This window comes from Drosophila suzukii (assembly GCF_043229965.1).
Source record: "Drosophila suzukii chromosome 2 unlocalized genomic scaffold, CBGP_Dsuzu_IsoJpt1.0 scf_2c, whole genome shotgun sequence".
Classification (NCBI taxonomy): domain Eukaryota; kingdom Metazoa; phylum Arthropoda; class Insecta; order Diptera; family Drosophilidae; genus Drosophila; species Drosophila suzukii.
The window spans coordinates 27,148,920-27,166,822 of NW_027255896.1; the positions used below are offsets into that span (position 1 = coordinate 27,148,920).

Sequence of the window (17,903 nt, forward strand, 5' to 3'; positions counted from 1 at the left end):
GAGCCAATGGTTTCACCACTTTTTTACGCTGACTGACATTGCTATTGTCAGTGGTAGAATTGGGAAAAGCCTTCAGAAACTTTGAGTTTAAATCCATGTATAGACTCTTCAGGTCATAAAGTTCTTCCATTACTTCATGGATTTTGGAGTATGAATCATAACTCACAACACAGCGATCACACTGCCTGAGTAGATTCGGCATATTTGTTAATAATCTAATAACATCCTCCGGGAGATCAACACATGCAGTGTGAAAAGTACGACGACAAAGCGATGAGCAACGAACCGCCTCAAAGCCGCGAAGCTGCGCTGCTGTAACTTCAGCATTGCACTCGGTGCACGAATAAGAATTCATAGCGAAAAGAAAACACGACTGACTACAACGAATGCTAATCAAAGACTGATTTCTGATATATTCTTGACACAGATCCCACAGACCCGATTGCAAACTGCACTGTTAGTGTCTTGTCCGCTCGATTGGGAAGTGAACATACTAGTAATACTGTAGTTAATACTTGTTTATGTGTATGTAACCCGAATAAAAAATCTTGAGATTTTTTATATTTGTTGGATGTTCTTTATTAGAATATTGGTCTAATAGGATTGCAATTTGGGTTGACTGTGCATATAGACACTTTATAGTCTACCTTCTGCACATCTATTACTTAAGAACGAATCAAAGAATTAAAATACAAGAGCTATTAACTTGCAAAAGGTAGCTATTTAGATTTCGTCCACATAGTTTATCATCCATTACAGCTAAGCAGACGAACAGGGTATCGTGTCAGCAAAGGTTACCTTTCTTACATAATCTCGCACCGTTGCAAGTACTCCCACCCAAACCTAGAAAAACTAATAAAATCAGAGATCCCTCAGAAAGGTTTAGAGGTAAATCTACAACATTCCAATACGGCTAGGTTCCAATATGATAAGAAATTAGATAATTTTTTGAAAAGCGTTGTTTATTGCAAGAAAGACTTCAAAAAGTGCCGACATGGTTACATACGATGTAAAAGTTATTCAAGACCAATTTCTAAAATTTCAATTTAAATTCAGGGAAAAACCGTTCTCAGCGTTCTCGATTTTAGTATTTTCGATTTCAAAAGTGAGCCAAGAACGACTCATCGAAGTCTTCTCGGTTTGAGAACGGGCCTTTGAGAATGGTCGATCTTGATTTCAGTATGAATCGTTCTCGGTTTAGACATCGAATCGATGTCGATTTCGAGAATAACCGTTATCGGTTTCAACATCGAATAGATCTCGATTTCGAGAATAACCGTTCTCAGTTTCAACATCGAATAGATTTCGATTTCGAGAATAACCGTTCTCGGTTTCATCATCGCATCGATCTTGATTTCGGTATGAATCGTTCTCAGTTTCAGCATCGCATCGATCTCGATTTCGGTATGAATCGTTCTCAGTTTCAGCATCGCATCGATCTCGATTTCGGTATGAATCGTTCTCAGTTTCAGCATCGCATCGATCTCGATTTCGAGAAGATCCGTTCTCGGTTTCAACATCGCATCGATCTCGCTTCCAGAACCTATTCTCAATAAAAATGCGAAATTTTTTATGTTTATATATATTTTAGCCTTACGGCTTTAATGTCATTATTAATACATGGAGGGGGTGGCCTTACGAAGTCTGTTAAATTAAAAATGTAGTTTCTTAATGGATTTTTTACAATGTATGATCTTAAATGACAATTGTATTCTACTTCAATTTTTTCACAATAAACATAAACTTCACTTACATTTATTTTGTGTATTAAAAATTGCCTAATTTTAAATAACATAAAATTATTCTTATTTAAACCTAAATAATAATTAATTTTATTATTAGTGCCCTTATATTCTAATTGGTTATAAAATTAAAAGTTATTTACGCTCCCATGGTTTTTATTTATTTCTAATGCAAGATTATAATTCAAAATACTTTGCTCTTTTGATGTAAGTCTTAAATACGGCTCAATAGATTTGGCATGGTCCGTCAGAAACTTTGCAAACTTAATTTGACATTTAATGGCTAAAATATGGGGAGGATTAAATCTTGAATTTACATTGTGAAAATAAATCTTGGAATCCTTGTGTTTCGCCTCAAACCTCATGCACCACAAATATCTTAAACATCCATACTTTTCAATAGGTGTCGCATAATGGACCATAAAATGGTGTTTAGGCTTTAATTTGCCAAATAATTTATCGTAAATAGTGCGATGTTTTTGCACTAAGCTTCGTAGCGTTTCTAATTCCTTTTTCTTATAATTTGACTTAAATAAGAACTCTATTATATCAAGTAGAGTTAATAACAATTCCCATGCTTCATTACCGTGTTGAACTCTATCTCCAATCATCAAGGGCAAGAAGTGGGAAAGACATTCTGTTTCGCTTGCAGACTTTTTAAATTACATGTTTTTAGTCGATTCATTTCGATTTTTACAGACGAATTGCCAACTTCTTTTTCTCCGTACGGAAATAGCGATTTTCTGCTATTTATTTCATTTAAAGTGATTATTCCTTTATTTATTAATGAAATAAGAATGTGACAAATATCATATTTACATTCGCCTTCGAAAATATCGTGCATAATGTCAAAAAAAAAATTATTTATAACATGAAACGACAATAACTCATTGAATATGCAATTTGGCTTGAATCCACTTTCTCGAAAATTATTCAACTGTAAATCTTCGTGTTGGGGAACCAGACACACTATACATTTATTCTTGTAAACTTTATATCTCGCTCGCCTGTGTTATCTATTTACACAAACACGCGCATGAAGCGCAGCTCAATCGTATGTACGTGCAAGAGCTTTGCCAAATGCATTGCCTTGGTCAGTACTTTTCCATTCATCTCTTACGGTAACGTGTTTACGACTTAATTCAGCCTATTCTTGTAGTAATATACCCAGCTACAGTCAGTCACATTTTTGCTACCAACGCAACCACAGCGCATCGAGATTGATTGTACTAAATTATATTGAATGTTCGGTGAAGACAAATAAAAATCAATTTAAACAGTGACACTTCTGGCGTCTAATTTGTTAACATAAAATTACTGGTCCTTCGAGCCGGATAGCCAGGAAAGCGTTTGTTTTCGGGACATTTTAATTAAAATTAGTACTTGTCAACGGTGATCTATAGATATCTGCATCGTATAGAACCGTCCTCTAACCTCAATCGTCATGCGGAGTGTGATTCAACAGCGGGGCTTTTGCAAAAGCCAAATCACTCGTGCGCATAACAATGCCACGAAATTTGTGGAAGATATTCAGTCAATCCCGACATTAGTCGCGCGATTGGCCCAGCTACAGGACAACTCTTTGCGGTTTGTGCGACTTTCGGAGGATTTGTACGCCTACGAGTCTGAAGAGGGTTGGGAAGACCCTGCTGAAGACGTTGATATATACGAGGAAAAACACTACGCTACATACGCTATTCTCAGTAATACGCTTGAAGATTTAAAGGCTTAAGTCGCTAGCAATACTCTTCTTGTTTCCGATCAATCATTCAACACTACTCGCAGAAGCCATGTGGACTTTCAGTTCGAGCGAACCAAGCTCCCAACCTTTTTTAGAAAATTATGAGGATTGGAAACATTTTTCGGACATGTTCACGGCATCGATCGCATCAAATACGAATTTCACTGATTGCCAAAGATTTCACTATTTGATATCATATCTGTCTCGCATTAGTGAAACATATTCCCGTGACCAATGAAAACTACAGTGAAGCCCGGGGCAAGTTAGAAAAACGGTACAACAAAAAACCGCTTATTATCCGATCATTTCTGAACAGTTTTTAAAGCTACCTAGTGCCACAACCAGTAGCATCAGCACTGTGCGTAAATTGGTGGACGGCGCAGATAAAGTTATTCGTGGGTTAAGAGCACTTTAGTGCGATGAACGAGATCCCTGGTTAATTTTTATATTATTATTAAAGTTAGATCCTGAAACTCGGCAGTCATGGGCCCAGCGCGCAGAATCTGAAAATTCCAGCGTGACCATCGACCAATTTCTAACATTTCTGTTTGTGTTTATATTGCCGTGACCCATCACGCGGATCTCGACACGATGGTTCGATCGGTCATGGAAATGGACAATGTGCAACCTAACCAATCTCTCTTGGACTCCAGTGATCCCACAGAGAGTCATTTCGCAAACACTCACACGCGCTCCGAAGACGGGGTCTATATCGTCGAGTATCCCTTCAAGGATGGAGCCCCGCCTATCGAATCAACTCTTCCCCAGGCCACCAACCGCCTAGTCTCATTGGAGCGACGGTTTCGTCGACACCCGGAACTCAAAAAATAATACGAGGAGTTTTTGGATGACTACTTGCAACGCGGCCATATGGAACAACTGACATCAGCCCAAGTAATGGACGACTCTGACACTTGCGTTTATCTAGCGCATCACGCTGTCATCAAGCAGGATAGCCTGACGACCAAATGTCGGGTGGTCTTCGATGGATCTGGAAAAGACAGTTCTGGAATCTCCTTAAACGACACACTTCATATTGGACCACCGATTCAGCGGGACTTGCTCGGGGTTTGCCTACGTTTCCGGCAGTACCGATATGTTCTATGCGCAGATATTGAAAAGATATTTAGAGGGATTCAAGTTTCCAGGCGTCACACCAATTTTCAACGTATTGTGTGGCGCAAAAATGAGAATGAACCTATGCTTCATTTTCGGCTGTTAACAGTTACGTAGCGCCCTCTCCATTTCTGGCCGTTCGAGTTTTGAAGCAACTAGCTGACGATCATCGCCTCGAGTACCCGGCCGCATCACAAGCATTATCACAAGATGCTTATGTGGACGATACCCCAACTGGATGCGATTCGGTAGAAGATCTTCTGGTTCTAAAGACGGGGCTGATTGGACTCTTAGGAAAAGCGAAGTTCAAACTACTTCTGCAATCATTACCTGAAGGGGATCGATGTTATGACCCAACACAGCTCACCAAAGGTTCACCCATGGAATCGCCCGTCAAGGTCCTTGGAATTCAGTGGAGTCCAGGTCGTGATGTAATGTTCGTCAAACCTACAGAATTCGATCTCAGCATTGTCCCCACGAAACGAGAACTATTATCGCAGCTTTCCAAGATCTATGACCCACTCGGGACTGCAGCGCCTACCACCGTGCTTCTCAAGCTCATCTTCCAAGAAAGTTGGACCGCTGTAATACACTGGGACGAACCTATTCCTGAAGCCCTGAATGCACGCTGGAGGGCATTAGTAGAGGATTTCTCGTCGCTGACAAAATGCCAAGTACCTCGGTATATTGCTGCACCCTACCAACACATCCAACTGCACGGACTCGCAGACGCATCCTTCCACGCTTACGGTGCTGTTGTGTATAGTCGAGTAGCATCGGATGGGAAGTTCAACATAAATCTCGTAGCCGCCAAAACACGTGGGGCTCCAATAAAATCAGTCTCAATTTCACGCCTGGAATTGAACGCTGCCCTACTCCTGACGCGGCTGCTCACTATTGTTAAAGCGTCGTTAACTATTCCTGTTAACAACACGATCTGCTGGACAGATTCGGAGATCGTGCTACACTGGCTGTCCGCACCACCACGGAAATGGAACACATACGTCTGCAACAGAACGGCTGAGATACTGAGCGAATACCCACGTAGCTGCTGGAGCCATGTCCGCTCCGAGGATAATCCTGCCGACTGCGCATCCAGGGGACTTCACCCATCTAAGCTTCTTGACCACGAACTTTGGTGGAACGGCCCATCCTGGATGGCCTTGCCACAATACGAATGGCCTCTGTCTACTAGCAAGTTCCGAGTTGATACACATTTGGAGGCCAGAGCAGAGGAACGTCCAGCCAAGCCAACAACTCTACATAGCGTTTCTGACGAAAGTATGGACGAGTTGCTCATCAACAAGATCTCATCATGGACTCGGCTCATAAGGGTAACTAGCTATTGTTATCGCTTTATTCATCGTCTTCGTTCGCAGCACAGGCCTTATTCTGAGTACCTAACTTCAACGGAACTGCAGGCAGCACGAAACCAACTTCTTCGTCACATCCAAAGAAAGGCCTTTCAAAGAGAGTATACGCAGCTAGAAAACGGACGCCAGCTTCATGCAAAATCGCAGCTGATCCGGTTTTCTCCATTTCTGGATAAGGACGGACTAATGCGAGTTGGCGGACGAATCGAGAGGTCGACCCTTAACTACAACGCCAAGCACCCGGTTATAATTCCAAGGAGTTCTCCAGTCGCCGAGCTCCTGGTACGACATTCTCATGTGACGAATCTTCACACTGGAGTGGACGCCACGTTCACAAATCTTCGACAACAGTACTGGATCCTGGGTGCACGAAATATCGTCCGAAAGACTGTCTTTCAATGTAAACGCTGTTTCCTCCAACGCAAGAGCACAAGTAGCCAGATCATGGGAGAGCTACCTGTACCTCGGTTTCAAGCCAGCCGTTGCTTTATGCCGGGCCAATTTCAACTGGGCGCACAACAGTGATCGGAAAGGCATGGTTCGCAATACTCGGTTGTCTAACAACGAAGGCTCTCCACATCGAAACAGTCACCGATTTAACAACCAATGCCTTTATTGCGGCTTTCCAACGATTCATTGCTCGGCGATCTAAACCAACTGATCTCTGCTCAGACAACGGTACCACCTTTCATGGCAGCAAACGAGTACTCGACGAAATGCGGCTGCTAGCCATGGAGCAACGCAAGGATGAGAATTTAGCAAACTTCTTCGCCAACGAAGGAATCCTGTGGCACTTCATACTGCCTTCTGCGCCACACTTCGGGGGAATATGGGAAGCCGGAGTTCGGTCCATCAAGCTACATATGAAAAGGATAATGGGATCGTCAGCCCTAACCTTCGAGGAATTGTCTACAGTTTTAATACAGATTGAAGCCTTACTTAACTCTCACCCTCTTTGCTCATCAGGGGATTCTACTTTTGATCCGCTTAATCCGGCCCATTTTTTGACTGGCACTCCCTATACTGCCTTACCGGAGCCATCCCGTCTAGACGTCCCCATCAACCGCTTGGAACGATGGACTCAACTACAAGCAATGGTCCAAGGCTTTTGGAAGCGCTGGCATATGGAGTACCTAACCTCTCTGCACGAGCGCACCAAATGGCAACTGGAAGACGATAATTTAAAGGTCGACACACTGGTAGTGCTTAAGGAACCAAATCTACCTCCATCGAAATGGATTCTAGGACGTATCCAGGAGGTACAAGCCGGACAAGACGACAAGGTCCGAGTTGTTACCGTCAAAACCGCCCAAGGAGTCTTCAAGCGGCCAATTACCAAATTGGCGATCTTGCCCCTTTGCTGAGCAGCCGTTCAGGGGGGGGGGCGGTATGTTGGGGAACCAGACACCCTATACATTTATTCTTGTAAACTTTATCTCTCGCTCGCCTGTGTTATCTTTTTACACATACACGCGCATGAAGCGCACCTTAATCGTATGTACGTGCAAGAGCTTTGCCAAATGCATTGCCTCGGTCAGTACTTTTCCATTCATCTCTTACGGTAACGTGTTTACGACTTAATTCAGCCTATTCTTGTAGTAATATACCCAGCTACAGTCAGTCACATTTTTGCTACCAACGCAACCACAGCGCATCGAGATTGATTGTACTAAATTAAATTGAATGTTCGGTGAAGACAAATAAAAATCAATTCAAACAGTTACACTTCTGGCGTCTAATTTGTTAACATAAAATTACTGGTCCTTCGAGCCGGATAGCCAGGAAAGCGTTTGTTTTCGGGACATTTTGATTAAAATTAGTACTTGTCAACGGTGATCTATAGATATCTGCATCGTATAGAACCGTCCTCTAACCTTAATCGTCATGCGGAGTGTGATTCAACAGCGGGGCTTTTGCAAAAGCCAAATCACTCGTGCGCATAACAATGCCACGAAATTTTTGGAAGATATTCAGTCAATCCCGACATTAGTCGTGCGATTGGCCCAGCTACAGGACAACTCTTTGCGGTTTGTGCGACTTTTGGAGGATTTGTACGCCTACGAGTCTGAAGAGGGTTGGGAAGACCCTGCTGAAGACGTTGAAATATACGAGGAAAAACACTACGCTACATACGCTATTCTCAGTAATACGCTTGAAGATTTAAAGGCTGAAGTCGCTAACAATACTCTTCTTGTTTCCGATCAATCATTCAACACTACTCGCAGAAGCCATGTCGACTTTCAGTTCGAGCGAACCAAGCTCCCAACCTTTTTTAGGAAATTATGAGGATTGGAAACATTTTTCGGACATGTTCACGGCATCGATCGCATCAAATACGAATTTCAATGATTGCCAAAGATTTCACTATTTTGAACGTTAAACGTTGATGCACTAAGAGCAGTACAAACAAGTGGCCCAAACGACACCAAGCACGTGCTTGTTACGCGCGGGCCCTTTTTTATGTCGGGCAAATACGGACAAAACATAGATCAACAAGATTAAAGCAAATGAGCTAAGATTTTAGTTTTTAGTACAGGGATAGAAGTTGAGGAACAAATTAAATGATATAGGTTGTTATAATTATTAGAAAGAACGCGAAAGGGCTCATGCTGACTAAAATTCGATGAACATCGTGGCAAGTTGATAGGATGGTAGTTTCGCATTAGTCTAACAGGAACATTGAAAGTTAGGCGGCTTACCAAATCTACAGAATCAATATCGCCTCTGATAAGATTATTCATAAAAATAGTACCAAGCATAATTCTACGGCTTACTAGACTAGGCAAATAAATTAATAGCAATCTACTCGAGTAAGAAGCAACCTGACGTTTTGATCCCAGTTCAAACCACGTAAGGCAAAAAGAAGAAATTGTTTCTGTACGGACTCTATACGGTCAATTTGCACTTGATACTGAGGACTCCAAACGGAAGAACAGTATTCTAAATTAGGACGGACAAGTGAGGTAAATAGTAATTTGGTAGTGTATGGATCATCAAATTCTTTAGACCAACGCTTTATAAACCCAAGAACACTCATAGCTTTATTTACAGTAGAGGTTATGTGGGAGTCAAATTTAAGTTTAGGATCTAGGAGAACACCTAAATCGTTTACTGAGTATATTCGGTCCAAGGACATGTTCTGAAGAGAGTAACTCATGAACGTTGGCGTACCCCTATAAAAAGTCATAACGTTGCATTTAAGATAGTTTAAATTCAAAAGGTTGTACTGACACCATTCCTGGAATCTATTCATGTCAGACTGCAAGCAGAAACCAGATTCAATATTATTATATGAAAAACAAAGCTTAACATCATCAACATACATTAGTACACGAGAGTGATTTACGATAGAAGGAAGATCATTTATAAACACCCTTCAGTTCCAAAAAAAAAGTTTCACTTGGGAATCACCTTGTGAATCCCGTGGGACATGTCCTCTTGCACAAGTGAAGAACAAGTGATGCTCCGTATAGAAAATTGTATGGGATGTCCGCATTTTCACAAGTGAAAATTCAAATGAAAATTTTTCGAAGTCCCACGGGATTTCACTTGTTCCTTATACTCATTTTTCGTATGGCCTGTCACGTGCCGGTGACACGTCCCAAGTGAAATCACTTGTGAAAATCAAATTTTTTCCATGAGTTTTAACTTATGAAATCACTTGCAAGTGACACGTCCCAAGTGAAATCACTTGTGAAAATCAAAATTTTTCCCATGAGTTTTTAATTATAGAATTCAAAATAAATAAATTTTTATATATTTTAATTAAATAATGTTATTTAGGTTTTCTGTTAAAGGACAATTATTGTTAGTAAGCCTAATTTTATGTTACGTTAATTTGCTTTTTACATTGGTCATCGCCTTCCTTAAACCTTTGTCCGGGTCCTCCGAATCCTTGGCCAACGCTCCTGATAAAATTTATGGTCATATGCTTAAAAAATGCGTTTTATTTGTTTATTTGCATATTTACCTTTTAGAGCTGTGTTTCACCATTTGCAGGATTTTTATTGGCGCAAAACATTTCATCATCCACTTTCGGCTTACGGAACCCATTGAATACCAATACATCTTCAACTTAATGAAACACTTACTTGACTTTATTATTTTCACTTTAAAAAACGAAAGAAGTAAATCTGCTGCGCACAATTTAAATGGCTTGCTTCCCTTTCAATAACTCAAACAGAATGAATGATTTCTTTTCTTTTCTCTTCGCAGTTGGCGCGTGCTACTGCACCTATACCCTTTCTAAAGCGAAAAATATCCGACTACATAACTTTTACTTTTTTGAGTAATAAATATAAATAAGGAATTTTTTAAAAATGGTACTATTAAAATGTTTTAAATATTTAAATAAATTTTAACGAACTAAATTTCTATAACTTAACTAAAAAATTATATTGTAATATTAATGTATAATACGTAAGCATAACATTAAAAGTATATTCAATATACTTAATTTTACTATAATCAAATAATTTACTTTTATAAAACAATATTAGTTGTTTTTTTTCGATATACAATAATGCTCCTAAAATATAAGGGCATTCACATGTCGCTGCGCCACGAAAATTTTTCCGCCGAAACATTAGTCGCTAGCCGGACATAAAGGAGAGACTCAAAAGAAATAACGGACCTGCCGAAATTTGTCTCTGAGAGCGCCGAGTGCAGGCAGATTATAAGACAAAGAAAGAGAGGGAAGCTCCGAATATCTGCCTCTATTTGTTGCACGATCGTTTTCATAGGCAGTCGTCTACACTGCGCCGACTTCTCTGCTGACGTCAACAACGGCACAGCGTTTTAGGCACAAAAAAAAACAAAAAAGCTTTTTGCCTTGAGCCATGTCACCGCGACCCTACTGCAGAACTGAAGGGCAGAGTAAACAGCAAAGGGCCTAAATGACTGCCCTGAGGCACTCCAGATGTCACGTTGATCATCTTGGAAACAGCGTTTTTGAATAAAACCCTCTGAGATCTACCATTCAAATAACTTGAAATCCAAGTTAACAGATTATTCGGAAACCCGAGCTGATCTAATTTGAATAAAAGAAGAGAGTGGTTAACAGAGTGAAAGGCTTTACTAAAATCTGTATATATAACGTCCGTCTGCAATTTTTTGTTAAATCCATCTAGTACAAAAGATGTAAATTCGAGCAGGTTAGTGGTGGTCGATCTACGCTTAACAAAACCATGTTGACACGGCGGTATTAAAGAAGAGCACAAATGTTGCAACTGAGAGGTAATAATGCGTTCAAATGTTTTAGGAATTGCAGACAATTTGGAGATTCCTCTATAGTTCTGAACACTAACCTTCGCACCCTTTTTGTGGAGTGGAATAATAAAAGAATCTTTCCAGATAGTAGGAAAAACAGATGATGAGATAGACAAATGAAAAAAATTAAGAATGGGTTTACAAATAGTTCGGGCACAAAACTTAAGAACACACCCAGGGAGTCCATCTGGCCCCGGAGAATAGGTTGGTTAAGAGAGAACTCTCGGTGATTACAGGAGAAAAAATACAATTTGCCCTGTTTAAGTGATTAGGGTAGCTAGAACTAGACCAAGAAACAGAACTATAAGTAGATTGGAAGAATTCAGCAAACAAATCTGCAATTTCGGGATCCGTAGATGCCTCAATAGAGTTTAATCGTACGGATGATGGCAATGCTGAAGTCTTTCGCTTAGCATTGACAAAGTTTTAAAATTGCCTCGGATCCTTTGAAAATTCAAATTTACATCGGTTCAAATACATGGAATAGCAATGACTGTTAAGTACATTAAAATTAGTACGAACCACCACATATCTTGAAAAATCGGATGGCCTACCCGACTTTTTGTACTTTTTATAAAAGTTTGTTTTTAGGTTTCTAAGTCTTTGCAACTGATTGGTAAACCAAGGTGGCCTGTCTACCTTAGGAGAAAAACTGTCAGGAACACATTCACAGAAAAAAGAGTTTAGGACACTATAAAATAGTTCCGTAGCACTTTCAATATCCAAGCAACTATATAAATTTGTCCAGTTATATTGTGAAATCAAGTTGTTGAGTTTACTAAAGTCACATTTACGAAAGCGTCTACTTTTAGTTGGAGAAAATGAAGGAGAGAGGGTATCAACGCAGGGAAGACAAATTATAAGTTCTAATGTGGGATGATACTGGTCTTCAGGCACAACTAGTGGGTCAATTCTAGATACAGTAACTTCAGACGGATCTAAAACATATATAAGATCTAATTGTCTATTTAGTGAATTACGTTTAAAGCTAACTTGCTGTAATGATAATTCTAACAGACCGTCAACGGTCAGATAAAGGGGTAGAGACAAGTGAGTCAGTGGAAAGGGACCAAGAAATGTCAGGGAGATTGAAATCACCCAAAACAATTAAAAGATCCCTTTCGGAAAAATGAGATAAAACAGTTTTTATTGCAGACAAATGTTGCTCATAAAAGTCGGATCCAGGTGGAATATAAGAACAAGTTACATAAATAAAAAAAGATTTCAAAGAAACTTTAACACCAAAGAATTCTATGTCATTGGGATTAAGAAAGTATATTCTCTCCGATGTTAAAGTAGAGCTAACGGCAACCAGCACCCCACCCCCCCTACGAGGAGAGCGATCAGTTCTATACGTATTACATACATACGTATTTGGACAGAAATTCAGAGTCCGATATCTCCGGTTTTGGCCAATACTGAGGTATTTGAAATCATACCTGTCTGGCGAGGCGCTCGCATTAGTGAAACATATTCCCGTGACCAATGAAAACTACAGTGAAGCCTGGGACAAGTTTGAAAAACGGTTATTATTCGATCATTTCTGAACAGTTTTTTAACGCTACCTAGTGCCACAACCAGTAGCATCAGCACTGTGCGTAAATTGGTGGACGGCGCAGATGAAGTTATTCGTGGGTTAAGAGCACTTCAGTGCGATGAACGAGATCCCTGGATAATTTTTATATTATTATCAAAGTTAGATCCTGAAACTCGGCAGTCATGGGCCCAGCGCGCAGAATCTGAAAATTCCAGCGTGACCATTGACCAATTTCTAACCATTCCCACATCTCACTGCGACACCTTTGAAGCCTGCCAACTCGGTCGCGCGCCTCAAGCTCGACGATCGGCTGCTACTCATCATGCTGACGCCCACCAGAGACGCGACGACAACAAGTGTTTATATTGCCAGCAGACTCATCAACTGTACTGGTGTGACCAATTAGTCTAACAGGAACATTGAAAGTTAGGCGGCTTACCAAATCTACAGAATCAATATCGCCTCTGATAAGATTATTCATAAAAATAGTACCAAGCATAATTCTACGGCTTACTAGACTAGGCAAATAAATTAATAGCAATCTACTCGAGTAAGAAGCAACCTGACGTTTTGATCCCAGTTCAAACCACGTAAGGCAAAAAGAAGAAATTGTTTCTGTACGGACTCTATACGGTCAATTTGCACTTGATACTGAGGACTCCAAACGGAAGAACAGTATTCTAAATTAGGACGGACAAGTGAGGTAAATAGTAATTTGGTAGTGTATGGATCATCAAATTCTTTAGACCAACGCTTTATAAACCCAAGAACACTCATAGCTTTATTTACAGTAGAGGTTATGTGGGAGTCAAATTTAAGTTTAGGATCTAGGAGAACACCTAAATCGTTTACTGAGTATATTCGGTCCAAGGACATGTTCTGAAGAGAGTAACTCATGAACGTTGGCGTACCCCTATAAAAAGTCATAACGTTGCATTTAAGATAGTTTAAATTCAAAAGGTTGTACTGACACCATTCCTGGAATCTATTCATGTCAGACTGCAAGCAGAAACCAGATTCAATATTATTATATGAAAAACAAAGCTTAACATCATCAACATACATTAGTACACGAGAGTGATTTACGATAGAAGGAAGATCATTTATAAACACCCTTCAGTTCCAAAAAAAAAGTTTCACTTGGGAATCACCTTGTGAATCCCGTGGGACATGTCCTCTTGCACAAGTGAAGAACAAGTGATGCTCCGTATAGAAAATTGTATGGGATGTCCGCATTTTCACAAGTGAAAATTCAAATGAAAATTTTTCGAAGTCCCACGGGATTTCACTTGTTCCTTATACTCATTTTTCGTATGGCCTGTCACGTGCCGGTGACACGTCCCAAGTGAAATCACTTGTGAAAATCAAATTTTTTCCATGAGTTTTAACTTATGAAATCACTTGCAAGTGACACGTCCCAAGTGAAATCACTTGTGAAAATCAAAATTTTTCCCATGAGTTTTTAATTATAGAATTCAAAATAAATAAATTTTTATATATTTTAATTAAATAATGTTATTTAGGTTTTCTGTTAAAGGACAATTATTGTTAGTAAGCCTAATTTTATGTTACGTTAATTTGCTTTTTACATTGGTCATCGCCTTCCTTAAACCTTTGTCCGGGTCCTCCGAATCCTTGGCCAACGCTCCTGATAAAATTTATGGTCATATGCTTAAAAAATGCGTTTTATTTGTTTATTTGCATATTTACCTTTTAGAGCTGTGTTTCACCATTTGCAGGATTTTTATTGGCGCAAAACATTTCATCATCCACTTTCGGCTTACGGAACCCATTGAATACCAATACATCTTCAACTTAATGAAACACTTACTTGACTTTATTATTTTCACTTTAAAAAACGAAAGAAGTAAATCTGCTGCGCACAATTTAAATGGCTTGCTTCCCTTTCAATAACTCAAACAGAATGAATGATTTCTTTTCTTTTCTCTTCGCAGTTGGCGCGTGCTACTGCACCTATACCCTTTCTAAAGCGAAAAATATCCGACTACATAACTTTTACTTTTTTGAGTAATAAATATAAATAAGGAATTTTTTAAAAATGGTACTATTAAAATGTTTTAAATATTTAAATAAATTTTAACGAACTAAATTTCTATAACTTAACTAAAAAATTATATTGTAATATTAATGTATAATACGTAAGCATAACATTAAAAGTATATTCAATATACTTAATTTTACTATAATCAAATAATTTACTTTTATAAAACAATATTAGTTGTTTTTTTTCGATATACAATAATGCTCCTAAAATATAAGGGCATTCACATGTCGCTGCGCCACGAAAATTTTTCCGCCGAAACATTAGTCGCTAGCCGGACATAAAGGAGAGACTCAAAAGAAATAACGGACCTGCCGAAATTTGTCTCTGAGAGCGCCGAGTGCAGGCAGATTATAAGACAAAGAAAGAGAGGGAAGCTCCGAATATCTGCCTCTATTTGTTGCACGATCGTTTTCATAGGCAGTCGTCTACACTGCGCCGACTTCTCTGCTGACGTCAACAACGGCACAGCGTTTTAGGCACAAAAAAAAACAAAAAAGCTTTTTGCCTTGAGCCATGTCACCGCGACCCTACTGCAGAACTGAAGGGCAGAGTAAACAGCAAAGGGCCTAAATGACTGCCCTGAGGCACTCCAGATGTCACGTTGATCATCTTGGAAACAGCGTTTTTGAATAAAACCCTCTGAGATCTACCATTCAAATAACTTGAAATCCAAGTTAACAGATTATTCGGAAACCCGAGCTGATCTAATTTGAATAAAAGAAGAGAGTGGTTAACAGAGTGAAAGGCTTTACTAAAATCTGTATATATAACGTCCGTCTGCAATTTTTTGTTAAATCCATCTAGTACAAAAGATGTAAATTCGAGCAGGTTAGTGGTGGTCGATCTACGCTTAACAAAACCATGTTGACACGGCGGTATTAAAGAAGAGCACAAATGTTGCAACTGAGAGGTAATAATGCGTTCAAATGTTTTAGGAATTGCAGACAATTTGGAGATTCCTCTATAGTTCTGAACACTAACCTTCGCACCCTTTTTGTGGAGTGGAATAATAAAAGAATCTTTCCAGATAGTAGGAAAAACAGATGATGAGATAGACAAATGAAAAAAATTAAGAATGGGTTTACAAATAGTTCGGGCACAAAACTTAAGAACACACCCAGGGAGTCCATCTGGCCCCGGAGAATAGGTTGGTTAAGAGAGAACTCTCGGTGATTACAGGAGAAAAAATACAATTTGCCCTGTTTAAGTGATTAGGGTAGCTAGAACTAGACCAAGAAACAGAACTATAAGTAGATTGGAAGAATTCAGCAAACAAATCTGCAATTTCGGGATCCGTAGATGCCTCAATAGAGTTTAATCGTACGGATGATGGCAATGCTGAAGTCTTTCGCTTAGCATTGACAAAGTTTTAAAATTGCCTCGGATCCTTTGAAAATTCAAATTTACATCGGTTCAAATACATGGAATAGCAATGACTGTTAAGTACATTAAAATTAGTACGAACCACCACATATCTTGAAAAATCGGATGGCCTACCCGACTTTTTGTACTTTTTATAAAAGTTTGTTTTTAGGTTTCTAAGTCTTTGCAACTGATTGGTAAACCAAGGTGGCCTGTCTACCTTAGGAGAAAAACTGTCAGGAACACATTCACAGAAAAAAGAGTTTAGGACACTATAAAATAGTTCCGTAGCACTTTCAATATCCAAGCAACTATATAAATTTGTCCAGTTATATTGTGAAATCAAGTTGTTGAGTTTACTAAAGTCACATTTACGAAAGCGTCTACTTTTAGTTGGAGAAAATGAAGGAGAGAGGGTATCAACGCAGGGAAGACAAATTATAAGTTCTAATGTGGGATGATACTGGTCTTCAGGCACAACTAGTGGGTCAATTCTAGATACAGTAACTTCAGACGGATCTAAAACATATATAAGATCTAATTGTCTATTTAGTGAATTACGTTTAAAGCTAACTTGCTGTAATGATAATTCTAACAGACCGTCAACGGTCAGATAAAGGGGTAGAGACAAGTGAGTCAGTGGAAAGGGACCAAGAAATGTCAGGGAGATTGAAATCACCCAAAACAATTAAAAGATCCCTTTCGGAAAAATGAGATAAAACAGTTTTTATTGCAGACAAATGTTGCTCATAAAAGTCGGATCCAGGTGGAATATAAGAACAAGTTACATAAATAAAAAAAGATTTCAAAGAAACTTTAACACCAAAGAATTCTATGTCATTGGGATTAAGAAAGTATATTCTCTCCGATGTTAAAGTAGAGCTAACGGCAACCAGCACCCCACCCCCCCTACGAGGAGAGCGATCAGTTCTATACGTATTACATACATACGTATTTGGACAGAAATTCAGAGTCCGATATCTCCGGTTTTGGCCAATACTGAGGTATTTGAAATCATACCTGTCTGGCGAGGCGCTCGCATTAGTGAAACATATTCCCGTGACCAATGAAAACTACAGTGAAGCCTGGGACAAGTTTGAAAAACGGTTATTATTCGATCATTTCTGAACAGTTTTTTAACGCTACCTAGTGCCACAACCAGTAGCATCAGCACTGTGCGTAAATTGGTGGACGGCGCAGATGAAGTTATTCGTGGGTTAAGAGCACTTCAGTGCGATGAACGAGATCCCTGGATAATTTTTATATTATTATCAAAGTTAGATCCTGAAACTCGGCAGTCATGGGCCCAGCGCGCAGAATCTGAAAATTCCAGCGTGACCATTGACCAATTTCTAACCATTCCCACATCTCACTGCGACACCTTTGAAGCCTGCCAACTCGGTCGCGCGCCTCAAGCTCGACGATCGGCTGCTACTCATCATGCTGACGCCCACCAGAGACGCGACGACAACAAGTGTTTATATTGCCAGCAGACTCATCAACTGTACTGGTGTGACCAATTTCTAACGTTGGACATCGCAGCTCGCCGAGAATTCCTGAAAACCAGAAAGCTCTGTTTTAACCGCCTCAGCGAAACACACATGCCGGGTTTGCCGCCGCAAACATCATACATTGTTCCACGACACGCCGCAGCCTTTTCGAAATGTAGAGCCTAATGAGTCGCCTAGCGTAAACTCCG

At 39.7% G+C, this 17,903-nt stretch overlaps 1 long non-coding RNA gene across 1 annotated transcript; it reads right to left on the reverse strand.

Annotated features, from left to right (window-relative positions):
- Positions 1-1,570: 1,570 nt before the first annotated feature.
- On the reverse strand, positions 1,571-15,994 carry LOC139354078 (uncharacterized). Its single transcript, XR_011605186.1, has 3 exons — positions 15,956-15,994; positions 9,943-11,575; positions 1,571-9,880 (listed from the first exon to the last, which is right to left on the reverse strand). It is a non-coding gene; the product is annotated as an uncharacterized lncRNA (long non-coding RNA).
- Positions 15,995-17,903: the final 1,909 nt, after the last annotated feature.